The sequence below is a fragment of the Ornithodoros turicata genome, chromosome 1 (genome assembly GCF_037126465.1).
Source record: "Ornithodoros turicata isolate Travis chromosome 1, ASM3712646v1, whole genome shotgun sequence".
NCBI lineage: Eukaryota > Metazoa > Arthropoda > Arachnida > Ixodida > Argasidae > Ornithodoros > Ornithodoros turicata.
Genome location: NC_088201.1, coordinates 2,347,880 through 2,363,281, shown reverse-complemented (window position 1 = coordinate 2,363,281; position 15,402 = coordinate 2,347,880). Strand labels below are relative to the sequence as shown.

At 45.4% G+C, this 15,402-nt stretch overlaps 1 protein-coding gene across 10 annotated transcripts in view; it reads right to left on the bottom strand.

The window, feature by feature from the left end:
* LOC135377295 (complexin-like) overlaps nt 1–15,402 on the bottom strand; it is a 495,185-nt gene that overhangs the window by 262,991 nt on the left and 216,792 nt on the right. The gene's annotated exons all lie outside the window — the stretch shown is intronic.

Below are 15,402 nucleotides of genomic sequence, written 5' to 3'. Positions count from 1 at the left end.
TGTGTCAGTAAAAAGAAGGCCACGACCAGGGTTCTCGACCTGACTTGACTAGGTGTGGGCCAAGTGTCATTCTTGGACAATGACCGGATAACTGAAGCCGATTGTTGGGTATTAGTCACTTGTGTTTCCTAGAATTCTCGTCCGAGTCCGGAAGCTGAAGTCCGGATAAACGAGGGCGAAATACATGGGAAGAAATCCTTCCCCCATGCTTTTTTGTCCGGATAGCGCAGGATCCGGATAAATGAAATCCGGATAAACGCGGGTCAACTGTATATGAATTTTATTAATTTTATTATATTTGAGACTGGTTTGTCGCATAATAGTATGCATTTTTAGTAGTAAAGTACGCATTTTTCTCTCGCAAATGTAGTTTTGAAGCTATAGCTGCTGCCGCCCCGCAAATGGATCGGGTGGCTGCGCCCGTGACAGTGGCTACAGCAACAGAATCTGTAGCGTGTCGTGTTGCTTGTAGGCGCGTACACCCCGCTCTCTTGTCGTCAAGCATTTCCCTTTTGAATGTTGTTTGTGAGCCAATACCACAGCACAAAACCTCACATGAATGTGCACCGTTCGGAAATAATCATTCTGACTCGTTGAAAGCAGGAGACGTCTTTCGGACACATTGTCGTGTCAAATCATGAGAGAGTGACAGTTGTTTGGCAGCTTTGTAACAGTGCACAATCTAAAAACCAAACTTGAGCACGTAACATACTGAAAGCCGACCACTGCGTAGAATTCCTTATTTAAGCTGATTTCAGCTTAGTATGGCAGGTTTGAGTCTTGCGTTGGTGCCCTGCGGAGTCCGTATTTGAGCCCTCTGTGAGCGCAACAACCGTCTGTCTTTCCACGGGCCTAGAGTCACTAAATAAGCTATACGCTTCAGAGTATCGACACTGAGTTCCAAGAGCGAGCATGCGCCATCTTGTTTCCGCGCCACGCTACCCACGCGCAGGCTCGCACTTTAGCGCACGATGCCATCTATCGTGCGCGGGTGAAATGTTCCTTGCGTTTGCAAGCAGCAGTTGAGGGCCTTGAGCTCACCTTAAAGGAGTACAGAGGGCCATCCAAAAAAATTTCAGATTAAGACATTTGATGAAAGTGTGTGTGTCATTATACCGAATAGCGCGAAAGGTTTTGATGTGTGCAATTTGTTTCCCAGTAAAAAACTCACATAAATATAGCTCGGCGCCTTCACCCTTAACTCGCCACTCCAGCTATAACGAGGATGAGGAGGTATGATGGCACGTCACCGATGACGGCATAAGGAGACTCGTTCTGGTTTGCCAGTCAATGGGGGTCAGCGCCTTGTCCCTTTGCCGCCGTAAACCTGTTTTGCCAGTTTTCCCGGATAATTGGGGATAGAAGGAGCGGCCGAAGCATTACCGAGGCAAGAATAAAGGCTTTATCAGAACCCCGAACAGCCGAGTAGCAGACGACAGCGGAGTAGCAGACGACATTTCTCTAGGCCAATCAGCGAGCGTTCTCCTTATAGCGTCAGCGCGAGGTTCCAGGCAGATCACAGGCTGGTACTGCTCTTCACCACCGTTGCGCACGGTCGCTTTTTGCGGCGTATTTTAAATTCAATTTCTGCGATAATTATGACTTTGTGGTGTAAACTACTTCGCATGGTGCATCTTACTGGCCTACTTAACAGTTTTATAGGAAGAAAACTGGATGTAAAAATGACTTCTGTGCTACTTTAACATCTTCGGGACGCTCTGCTTGAGAATACATGGATTATCGCGCAACAATCATACACGCTTCTCTATCCCACAGGGAGCATTATGTTAGTCGTCTTTGATCCTGAACTGGTGATGGTACCGGTGTGGTGCGGAAACAAGATGGCGCACCTGCTCTCCTTTGGACCTCAGAGTCGATACTCTGAAGCGAAGCTTATTTAGTGACTCTACACGGGCCTTCCGCAGCACGGCCAGGGCAGAACAATATACCATTGAGAAGGATGGTTGGCTAAGAGCGTTTTATGACCTTGCGAAGACGGTTTTGATTCCATGGATGACACCGTCACTAAACCGAAAGCATCGCCTCAAAGGAATCGAAAAGTTTTTTTTTTTTTTTCGTGTTAGGGCCGCGAAGCAGCTATGGCTATGGACGGATAGAGAGAGGACAGCTGGAAGGCGTGGGAGGAATGGAAAAGTGAAACCCAATCGCATTTGTTTCCCACCATGTAGAATTGTTCTTTTTGATGACACACACACACGGCACTCTCAGTTCTGCGTACTTTTGAGAAGAACCAATCTCCTGGCTCATCACAACGGGGAACCAGAGAGAAGTTCCTTTCAGCTGCCCATGACCACTTATACACCCACAGTTACTTGCCGCTGCTAACGAGTACGGAATACAAAAATGTATCACGTAATGTTATTCTACCGTTGGGCTTACGACCCAGCGATGTACCGAGTTCCAAGGGTGCGGCATATCTAATCGCCAGCTTAGGAAACAAGAGTTCCAGGCTAATCTTTTTTTTTCTTTTTTTGAAACGGAAATAATAGGGCTGGGACGTCTCAAAAATCTTCCGAGATTAACTTTCCGCGCTCCTTTTAACTTGCGGGTTCATCATATGTAGCAATTTGTCTTCTCATATACTTACAAAATCGCTTCGGAAAATTCTGATTTATGTGGTGATCAAGTTACAAAGGTCACCTTCTGCAGGCGGTTCTCGAGGTCAGACATTGAGCCTGAATCCGGTGGACCTTCGCGTACGCTTCATCACCCGCAGGTCAACATCGCGTTGATTTTTTAAGAATTCCAGATGTCTGATTAAAGTGGTACTCGAAGGGCAAGTTTTACAATCAGGGGGTGTACGCCGAAATAAATTCTTAACAATAAAACATTAAAAAATCCACGCTTAACAATACACCCGTGAAAATCCACTTTCCGAAATAAATCGCTGAAAAACCCACGCCCCAAAAATAAACACTGACAAAATAAATCATAGTTAGGCTTAGGGACGGAATGTTCCGTATGTGAATTAACGTTGTTTTCAACACAACGCACAATTCGAACCCTTTTTATGAATATTTCTACCACTACTAATGATGTGTCTTCTAATAAGAGCTGGAAAAATTGAAATATTGAAAGTGCTGAAGACAACGCGCGTATGAATACAGAAATAACAACAGCCCGATCTCGAAATTGACGGTCTCGAAACAAAGAAAATGTTCGATTGCTTCAAAACAACAAGATGATATATGCAGTGTTTAAAAATCCGATATCACTAATTAACAGCTCAGCTTCACGAGTTTTCGATGTCGATGAAAGTCGATTCAGCGAATCAATACTGCTGCAAATAAATGTTTCGTGGTCCCCCGATTGAACATAAGCTGCCTAAAATGGTACAGTTGCGCACGGGAACATGCCAACAGCGAAGTTAAGCTAACCTGACAAAAAATGCACACACCGGACTCGGGGGGGGGGGGGTGGAGGTTTATTGAAAAAGAAAGGTAGGAAAGGTTAGTCAGGCGTAGGCCGACTTCGCGAACTTGGACTACCTTGGTAACTAACCAACATGCTGTTCCGACGTGTCCGCCTTGCTAAGCCTAACGGCCTTTCGCTCGCTTAAACGACTTTCACAGACTAAAAAAAAAAAACTTCAAAAGCTCGTGGTGCTGAGCGGTTATTAGTGATCGAATTTTAAACACGGCATATCATCTTGCGCAGCAATCGATCATTTTTCTCTGTTTCGAGATCCGTGAATTTCGCAACCGGGAATATCGAGGCCCTCTCTCAAGTACGACAGCCACATTACTTTTCGAGGCGGACGTAGGGAGCTGAAGGCAAAATGAACATTTTGAGATTTGCATTTACCGTAATTTCACGCGCAGAAGCTGCCGCTTACCTGTTAAAAAAGGGTCTTCGACGCTACTATGCGGCTTATCCGACAAAATGTTCTCTCTGGAAATTTCTTCCCACAATAAGGCGGCGAAAAAGGACCATTTGTACATGACGTCTTCGTCTACACTCTTACAAAAAAGGGTGTACTTTAACTCCTTTTTTTTTTGCCACATATATAACACCCTTTTGGAGAGTACAATTACGCTCAAAAGGGTGTCTCCTCACTCCATCAAGGGAGTAGCATAACATCTTTCTCCCTACACTCTAAATATTTTCACACCTTTAAATGTGTAATAACGTGCATGGCGCACGCCTTTTTAGGTGTAATTTTGGTAACATCATAATGGAGCACGGTTTCGCACAAATTTTCTTTACTCGAGTGTTGTCTGTCCTCCAAAAATGCAGTCTTGCAACATCTGAACATTGTTGAACAGTATTGTAGACACTTGTGCGTGCTCGATTATCGGTAGCGATGCATATATGCATTAGAACGTACTGACAATATCCAAGACATATTGAAAGCAAGATTTGCACTGACATTTGATCTTTAGTAATGCTTTCCTAATTTTGTAAAATATCATCCTGGAGATGCAATGTTACGCAACCAGGTTGAATGTGCATAGCGCACACCTTTAAAGGTGTGAAAAAGTTTACAGTGTACTGGAGAGTAATACCTCTCCCCTACAGGGTATATACCTCGTCTACTGATACCTTCCGTTTTCTGTATAGCATTATCGGCGAAAGGAAAAGTGTTCCTGGTAATGGTTGTACGTTACTCTGGACGTTTATATAGGAAACCATTCGGTTTGGCTCATACATCAGCATAAGCTTTTATTTCGTAAGTAGTGTGTGCGTATTCGAAGCATCTAAGAGGTCCCACGAGAGGTCGGCCGAACAATTTTCATCACAGATGGACTCTGAGCATTGGTGGAATTCATTTCGGAAAATTTCCCCGGAGCCCTCGTTAGCCGCGTATTATGCTCTCCGAACTGCGTGGTCCGCTGGACAGGCGGCGATTGAGGAACGTTGGAAGCAGGGGCCGTACCTTTCCAAACCGCACCACATTCATAGTCACACTTGTTTCGCTGTGCTCCCGTGAGGATTGATTGACTGCTAAATATTAGGGAATAAAAAAAATATGGATGAGATATGGAATCGGAAATGAATAACCATAGAAATAAGAAAAGAAAGGAAAACACTGTAGTTTCTGACTTCCAGAAGCGTCAGAGAAGAGGATGCCCTTCACCCCGGTACTGTCTATCACAGTGTGGCACAGATGATGGTGCACAAACTCCATAATGTGCCTGACAACCAAAGGGACAGGATGAACACACGTATGACGTTCTACGTTTGAGGATGCCCTTCACTCCGGTACTGTCTATCAGAGTATGGCACAGATGATGGTGCACAAACTCCATAATGTGCCTGACAACTAAAGGGACAGGATGAACACACGTATGACGTTCTACGTTTGAGGATGCCCTTCACCCCGGTACTGTCTATCACAGTGTGGCACAGATGATGGTGCACAAACTCCATAATGTGCCTGACAACTAAAGGGACAGGATGAACACACGTATGACGTTCTACGTTTGAGGATGCCCTTCACTCCGGTACTGTCTATCACAGTGTGGCACAGATGATGGTGCACAAACTCCATAATGTGCCTGACAACTAAAGGGACAGGATGAACACACGTATGACATTCTACGTTTGAGGATGCCCTTCACTCCGGTACTGTCTATCAGAGTATGGCACAGATGATGGTGCACAAACTCCATAATGTGCCTGACAACCAAAGGGACAGGATGAACACACGTATGACGTTCTACGTTTGAGGATGCCCTTCACTCCGGTACTGTCTATCAGAGTATGGCACAGATGATGGTGCACAAACTCCATAATGTGCCTGACAACCAAAGGGACAGGATGAACACACGTATGACGTTCTACGTTTGAGGATGCCCTTCACTCCGGTACTGTCTATCAGAGTATGGCACAGATGATGGTGCACAAACTCCATAATGTGCCTGACAACCAAAGGGACAGGATGAACACACGTATGACGTTCTACGTTTGAGGATGCCCTTCACTCCGGTACTGTCTATCAGAGTATGGCACAGATCATGGTGCACAAACTCCATAATGTGCCTGACAACTAAAGGGACAGGATGAACACACGTATGACGTTCTACGTTTGAGGATGCCCTTCACTCCGGTACTGTCTATCAGAGTATGGCACAGATGATGGTGCACAAACTCCATAATGTGCCTGACAACTAAAGGGACAGGATGAACACACGTATGACGTTCTACGTTTGAGGATGCCCTTCACTCCGGTACTGTCTATCACAGTGTGGCACAGATGATGGTGCACAAACTCCATAATGTGCCTGACAACTAAAGGGACAGGATGAACACACGTATGACGTTCTACGTTTGAGGATGCCCTTCACTCCGGTACTGTCTATCAGAGTATGGCACAGATCATGGTGCACAAACTCCATAATGTGCCTGACAACTAAAGGGACAGGATGAACACACGTATGACGTTCTACGTTTGAGGATGCCCTTCACTCCGGTACTGTCTATCACGGTGTGGCACAGATGATGGTGCACAAACTCCATAATGTGCCTGACAACTAAAGGGACAGGATGAACACACGTATCACATTCTACGTTTGAGGATGCCCTTCACTCCGGTACTGTCTATCAGAGTATGGCACAGATCATGGTGCACAAACTCCATAATGTGCCTGACAACTAAAGGGACAGGATGAACACACGTATGACGTTCTACGTTTGAGTATGCCCTTCACTCCGGTGTTGTCTATCAGAGGATGGCACAGATGATGGTGCACAAACTCCATAATGTGCCTGACAACTAAAGGGACAGGATGAACACACGTATGACATTCTACGTTTGAGGATGCCCTCCACTCCGGTACTGTCTATCAGAGTATGGCACAGATCATGGTGCACAAACTCCATAATGTGCCTGACAACTAAAGGGACAGGATGAACACACGTATGACGTTCTACGTTTGAGGATGCCCTTCACTCCGGTACTGTCTATCAGAGTATGGCACAGATGATGGTGCACAATCTCCATAATGTGCCTGACAACTAAAGGGACAGGATGAACACACGTATGACGTTCTACGTTTGAGTATGCCCTTCACTCCGGTGTTGTCTATCAGAGGATGGCACAGATGATGGTGCACAAACTCCACAATGTGCCTGACAACTAAAGGGACAGGATGAACACACGTATGACATTCTACGTTTGAGGATGCCCTTCACTCCGGTACTGTCTATCAGAGTATGGCACAGATCATGGTGCACAAACTCCATAATGTGCCTGACAACTAAAGGGACAGGATGAACACACGTATGACGTTCTACGTTTGAGGATGCCCTTCACTCCGGTACTGTCTATCACGGTGTGGCACAGATGATGGTGCACAAACTCCATAATGTGCCTGACAACTAAAGGGACAGGATGAACACACGTATGACGTTCTACGTTTCAGTATGCCCTTCACTCCGGTACTGTCTATCAGAGTATGGCACAGGTGATGGTGCACAAACTCCATAATGTGCCTGACAACTAAAGGGACAGGATGAACACACGTATGACGTTCTACGTTTGAGTATGCCCTTCACTCCGGTACTGTCTATCAGAGTATGGCAAAGATGATGGTGCACAAACTCCATAATGTGCCTGACAACTAAAGGGACAGGATGAACACACGTATGACGTTCTACGTTTGAGTATGCCCTTCACTCCGGTACTGTCTATCAGAGTATGGCACAGATTATGGTGCACAAACTCCATAATGTGCCTGACAACTAAAGGGACAGGATGAACACACGTATGACGTTCTACGTTTGAGGATGCCCTTCACTCCGGTACTGTCTATCAGAGTATGGCACAGATGATGGTGCACAAACTCCATAATGTGCCTGACAACTAAAGGGACAGGATGAACACACGTATGACGTTCTACGTTTGAGGATGCCCTTCACTCCGGTACTGTCTATCAGAGTATGGCACAGATGATGGTGCACAAACTCCATAATGTGCCTGACAACTAAAGGGACAGGATGAACACACGTATGACGTTCTACGTTTGAGGATGCCCTTCACTCCGGTACTGTCTATCAGAGTATGGCACAGATGATGGTGCACAAACTCCATAATGTGCCTCACAACTAAAGGGACAGGATGAACACACGTATGACGTTCTACGTTTGAGTATGCCCTTCACTCCGGTACTGTCTATCAGAGTATGGCACAGATGATGGTGCACAAACTCCATAATGTGCCTGACAACTAAAGGGACAGGATGAACACACGTATGACGTTCTACGTTTGAGGATGCCCTTCACTCCGGTACTGTCTATCAGAGTATGGCACAGATGATGGTGCACAAACTCCATAATGTGCCTGACAACTAAAGGGACAGGATGAACACACGTATGACGTTCTACGTTTGAGGATGCCCTTCACTCCGGTACTGTCTATCAGAGTATGGCACAGATGATGGTGCACAAACTCCATAATGTGCCTGACAACTAAAGGGACAGGATGAACACACGTATGACGTTCTACGTTTGAGTATGCCCTTCACTCCGGTACTGTCTATCAGAGTATGGCACAGATGATGGTGCACAAACTCCATAATGTGCCTGACAACTAATGGACAGGATGAACACACGTATGACGTTCTACGTTTGAGGATGCCCTTCACTCCGGTACTGTCTATCAGAGTATGGCACAGATGATGGTGCACAAACTCCATAATGTGCCTGACAACTAATGGGACAGGATGAACACACGTATGACGTTCTACGTTTGAGGATGCCCTTCACTCCGGTACTGTCTATCAGAGTATGGCACAGATGATGGTGCACAAACTCCATAATGTGCCTGACAACTAATGGGACAGGATGAACACACGTATGACGTTCCACGTTTGAGGATGCCCTTCACTCCGGTACTGTCTATCAGAGTATGGCACAGATCATGGTGCACAAACTCCATAATGTGCCTGACAACTAATGGGACAGGATGAACACACGTATGACGTTCTACGTTCGAGGATGCCCTTCACTCCGGTACTGTCTATCAGAGTATGGCACAGATGATGGTGCACAAACTCCATAATATGCCTGACAACTAAAGGGACAGGATGAACACACGTATGACGTTCTACGTTTGAGGATGCCCTTCACTCCGGTACTGTCTATCAGAGTATTGCACAGATGCTGGTGGACAAACACATAATGTGCCTGACAACTAGAGGGACAGGATGAACACACGTATGACGTTCTACGTTTGAGGATGCCCTTCACTCCGGTACTGTTTATCAGAGTATAGCACAGATGCTAGTGGACAAACTCCATAATGTGCCTGACAACTAAAAGGACAGGGTGAACACATGTATGATGTTCTACGTTTGGGGATGCCCTTCCCTCCGGTACTGTCTATCAGAGTATGGCACAGAAGCTGGTGGACAAACACATAATGTGCCTGACAACTAGAGGGACAGGATGAACACACGTTTGACGTTCTACGTTTGAGGATGCCCTTCACTCATGCGGTGGACCTCATTTTCTAGGCGCCTTTTAGAATTGACAGCGGTGACCGAGCCTCACTTTGCAGCCTGTGGCCTACCATCGGAGACACGAGCTGCAGCTCCGCATCCTGAACTTCCTGAGTCCGGCCAGAGAGCGAACCTGACTCAGCGCGCAAGCGGCAGACCAACTTCAAAGAATACAGCGGCTCAGAACCCCCCCACCACCACCACCACCACCACCACCCTGGACACCGTTCAAGAGCAACTCCACGAGCAACAACGAGCTCACCTGAAGGTCGCTTCTCGGCAGATAACGGATTTAGTAGTTCTTCACTCTTAAAAATGAACTTCACTGCATAGCACGCTCCTAGCCAACCATCATCTCGAATGATATAGTTATCTGCCCTGATTTGTTGAAAACGGGAGGTGTACGCCTTTTTTGTGACAATTATGAACAGCATAAGTGTCACAAAAAAGGCGTACGCCTTCCGTTTTCAACAAATCAGGGCAGATAACGATATCATTCGAGATTATGGTTGGCTATGAGCGTGCTATGCGGTGAAGTTCATTTTTAAGAGTGTTCCGTACGCTCGAGAGACGCAAGCGTGGGTGCGCTCACCTTGTGTCACGTGTTTCGGATTTCGCACGCGTTCTTCTTTCCAGGAAAAACTCCACGCGAGGCGTATGCTGTAGGAAACAATTAAGATGGGTGTTTCTCGACACTCTCTTCATTCACATCTCGGCCCTATGATGAATAATTAAAAAGTTAGCTAATTAATTGCGCTTCATTAGTTAGTCAGCCACCGCGAAAAAAAAACATGCAGGGGATTAGAACACGCGACTCATCACAGTAGTCTGCATTTTTATTTATTTATTTTCAAATACCTTCAGAGCCTCGAGGGCACAAAAGAGGGGAGGGGCTTGATACATTCGTTGAGACCAACATTATTTAAAGGCTACGGTACCAGACAAGAGGATACAAAAGTATTATTGAATGGTGTACTTAATGCGGAGTGGGAACAACACGGAATGCAAGCATAAATGTAAATACTATAAGGCGCACTGGGCAGAGTCACATAGAGAGGAAGCATGTAAACAGTAAATACCATAGCGCACACTGGTGGGAAAACATCAGGTTATTTAGACTTAGCAAGGAGCCACAAGTCCTTCGACTTTCCTTCATATTTCCTTATTATGACGCACCGTGTTCTTTTAGACTCCGGTGCACTTTAGCGTGGACATCCGTCCTGGCCCATGCCTCGTACACTCTTAAAAATGAACTTCACCGCACAGCACGCTCCTAGCCAACCAACATCTCGAATGATATCGTTATCTGCCCTGATTTGTTGCAAACGGGAGGCGTACGCCTTTTCTGTGACAATTATGAACAGCATAAGTGTCACAAAAATGGCGTACGCCTCCCGTTTTCAACAAATCAGGGCAGATAACGATATCATTCGAGATTACGGTTGGCTAGGAGCGTGCTATGCGGTGAAGTTCATTTTTAAGAGTGTATCTGATCTTACTTTTGGCTTCCCTCCCTTCAAATAATGACCATTCCATACCCCACATTCCCCCTACATTGGGTGCATTTTCGTGCGCTCTCAGTGTCACCCTTCCAACAGCCCTCTGCCGCGTGTCCATGAACGAGAAGGTTTCGCGATTACTGCGTTTCCAAAAGTAGTGGTCACGCATGGCGACATCTAGCAAAGGACATAGGGACTACTTAACCGCACTGTTATTATCAACACAGGGGATTGCCCGGTAGCATGTCAGAAACCGTTTGCAGCACTTAATAAGTCGACTTATCCCCTTGTTGCATACACAGGTTCAATTAAGTAGGATTACAAGTAGCGATATTTAGTCCCATCAATGCAGATTCACACCTGCAATGATACTGTTTTTAGAATGTACTAATGGTTTCGGTTTCTCATTTGCATAGCAAAATTTCAACGTACGTGCTCGTTTCAAGATTTATTTTTAGGACTAGGTCTTCCTTTTTTGCCATAAATTAATGAATTTTAAATAATTAGTCATCCAGCGGTTGCCTGCAAAAACGGCATCTATGCACTGCTCTCACAGCTTTTTTTTTATAAAAAAATATGTCAAGATTTTAAAAAAATCGTATAAGGAAGCGCTTCTGTCTCTGGACTGTATGGCGTGTGATACGTAACAAGGAAAGTGCTCTTATTTATTTATTCAATTGTTTGTGTTATCGCATGTGCGAGAGACGTATAAAATCGCTTGTGTGTTCCTGCAGGTATCGAAGATTGAAAATTAAAGGACGAGTGAAAATTTTGAAAGCAGTGCAAATGACATCGTGAATCACTCCATGTCATAGTCACGATTTATTTGTTGTTGTTGCAGACATCTGTGACGATGATTTATTTATTTATTTAAACATACTGCAACCACTTTAAGGGGTTATTGCAGGAGTGCATCAAAGAAGCATTCACAGGAGAATTGGCGGACAGAACCGTCCAGAGCGTTCCACTCTTCAACGCAACAAGGAAAAAAGCGATATTTAGAACCGTCAACACGGGTACAAATGGGGACAATATTTCGCCGATGAGAGCTTCTGAGTGAGGATGTTCCAGCGCATGATAAATATTTGCTAAAAGGAATTCTTACTTTACCATTAATAATAGAATGAAATGTTCTAAGGCGAAGAGCACGCCGTCGAACCTTCAGTGGAGTAATGTCAAGATCACGAAGTGCTGCACTTGGTGAAAACCATGGATCGTAACGCGATAATATAAAACGTACTGCCTTATTTTGGACCGAGTCAAGTTTAGCGATATCAGACTTATTGTACGGGTCCCACACTTCGCATGCATAATGATACGGGCAGCACAGCGTGGCGATGGCAATGATTTAATGAACAGAATGCGAATGCATGTGACGTGAGTCGCGAGTCGTCGTTATCGTCGTCACAATACCCCCCTCCTGAAGTCGTGACCTCCTGGGCACTATAGTCCATGTTGATGAGCGATGAGGGAGATGATGAGTTTCGGATTGTTCGTGGAGGTAGATGTGGATGTCAGTGGACGAAAGATGAGGTGACGCTGTGCTGCCCGCAGTAGCCCGGTGCTACCGGTCCGCTTGCCATGCCTTGCCATGCTGCTGTCGTGGACGTCGTTTATCTACGGGGCTGGGGATCGTCTCGTCGTCGTCTAGTCTGCCGCGTCATCTGGGCGCGGGCTGGGGCGTCGACGACCATCACAGCAGCGTTGGGGCCAGAGGCGCAGCAACGAAGGTCTTGAGAATGGTCGTAGATGGTCTTGTAGGGGTGTCTGAGGGGAAGCAAGCCAGCACCTCCACCAAATGATACGGGCAGCACAGCGTGGCGATGGCAATGATTTAATGAACAGAATGCGAATGCATGTGACATGAGTCGTCGTTATCGTCGTCACAATATTCCACCGGGCGTATTAGCGTTTTGTATGCAAGTAACCTAATTTCAGGTGTAGCAAATTTTAATGTTATGTTATGTTATGTTCAGGTGTAACAAATGATCGTAAGAACAGATCTCCATTGGTAAATATATACAGTGTGTTTTCTCTAACGTGTTCAGAAATTTAATTTAAAGCGAGCGATAAAAGAGAAACGAGCGCTACTTTTCAGCTACTTCTTACTCAAGTAGCAGAAAAGTAGCGCTCGTTTCTCTTTTATCGCTCCCTTTAAATATAATTTCCGGACACATTAGAGCAAACACTCTGTATACTTTTCTTCATTTTTATTATGCTACATGTGAGCCTTCTGTGTGCTTGCATCTGGATAAGCTTTGGTTATAGCAGCTACGTCACCTGCTCTCTTTGCTTCATTTTGCACCTTCACTTGCACGTAAATGAGCTAAAGAAAGTTCCGTTAATTAGTCGACATCCTTCGATATTCCCCCTGGTAGGTTCTGTGGGCGCGTTTTCTTATTCAACTCGAGTAGCCAAGGAGTTGGGTAACGACGTCAGAGCCTTTATCATCACGTGACTCCAGAGTAACTGTCTTTGACCGTAATTTTCGAACGGCTAGGGTTACTCTGCGCTCAAAATGGCGGACTGGCCCGACGGGCGAGACGATGTGGAAATGGCGGCGGACAATCTGTTTAACAACTTAACGCAGATGCGTGCACTTCAGCAGATTGTGAAACTGCTCGACAGTTTTTCATCAGTCCTACATTTCGAAATTGAACACTGTCAACAGGACGGTTGTTAGCAAGGTTGGTAGCAAAGTTGGTAGTAGCAGACGACGATGCGTCGTCTGCTAGGTTGTGTGTGACGTCAGACCTGCCGTGAGCTCGTCTTCGGGTGTTGGCGTTGCGATGGTTGTAGACTATAGTGCGTTTGTTGCGTTAAAGGGAGCCAGCCAATATGGCTGGCCTTCCACGATGATGCCAATACATATACAGAGTGACGGACACGTATAGCAATCTCTAAACAGCCTTAGTCGCTGGGCGAGAGTTGGTGTTCAGAATGTTGTTCGAGTCTGTTTGAGATGCTACAGGAAGTCGGCCCTTTCCATCTGATGCCAATACACTTTTCTTCTTCTAGGAGCGTTTGCACACACTGGAAATACACGGTTTTAAGATGTGCATTTTATAAATGTGTGATTATTTAAGGATGTAAATAATGAACTGTCCACTCTCAGCTTCATTGACTGTTGTATTCACTGTTAGCTTGTTTGCATAGTACATTCCATTGTGCTGATTGTGCTCATGTCAAATAGTGCTTTCACGCACCGTTCATCACGCACGTGCGGATGATGAACGTTCACGTTCTTTAATCTTCAGAGCAGAGCAAAGTAGAGTTGTCACTCCTTTGCTACTCTTGCTCATTTTCGCCGCAGAGTTATGACATCATTTACGCTACTCTGGCTACTCTGGCTATTTTTCGCCGGCTGAGTGTAACTCGGAGTTGCCAGAGTTGAATAAGAAAACGCACCCTGCGTGAAACACGGTACTCTGTCGATGACGCTGTGTATGGTTCCTTATCAGTAAAATTACTTACTTTGCAGGATACGCGTGCTAAAAGACTGAGACTGACCCCCACACACGCAAAAAAAAAAGGGAGCCTTGCAACAACGCTCGTGAAAATCAAGTATCGTCTACAAGGCGAAAATGACCAATACAAATGCACATTTTTCTACGAGTGTGTTTTTTGAATACTATGCAGATTGCAGACTGATTCCCACGTGTTTGTAACGTCGACATATTTACAGTGAACCCTCGTTATTATGACCATGGTCGTTCCCGAAAATTTTGGTCATAATGCGGAACTGTCATATTAACGGGGGTATCTGCAGACGTTTCACAGCAATGTTCCCCAAGAGTATGGTCGTAAAGCACGTATGTCAGATTATCGGGGGTCATATTAACGAGGGTTCACTGTATACGGTATTATACTGTGGCGCCCGACCCGCTCTTGGGGAAGTCACCTCTAGCTCCTCGATACGACAGAAATAGGAAAGGGGGAAATCAATAGCAGTCCCATGAAAAGTGTAACGGCTGCCATAAGGGACCGCTGCATTAAGACAATAAATCCCGAAAGACAAACGGTGTATACTTTTTTTCTATTGAACGAACGTCTATATAAGAGACGTGCCAAATAGCTGAACATAACGAAAAAGAAAGAGATAATATGCAGGTCTATAACCTGTACGAACTACACAGTAAATTTTTTTACACCTTTTTAGTGTAAATGGTTTGTCCCATAGCGCACCTCATATCAGTGTAAATTTTACACCATACACCAGGGTGTAATTTTTTACACCTTTCTAAAAGGGTGTAATCAGCACAAAACACCCTTTCAAAAGGTGTAACGTGCACAAAACACCCCTTCCATAAGGTGTAAGCTGCCAAAAACACCGATTGAAAGGGGTGTTTTGCAGAAGAAACACCCTTACAATGGAGTGTTTCAGACGCAGCATTGCACGGACCTCCGCTGTTGAGCTGGCTGTTGCATAGCTGCACATGCTG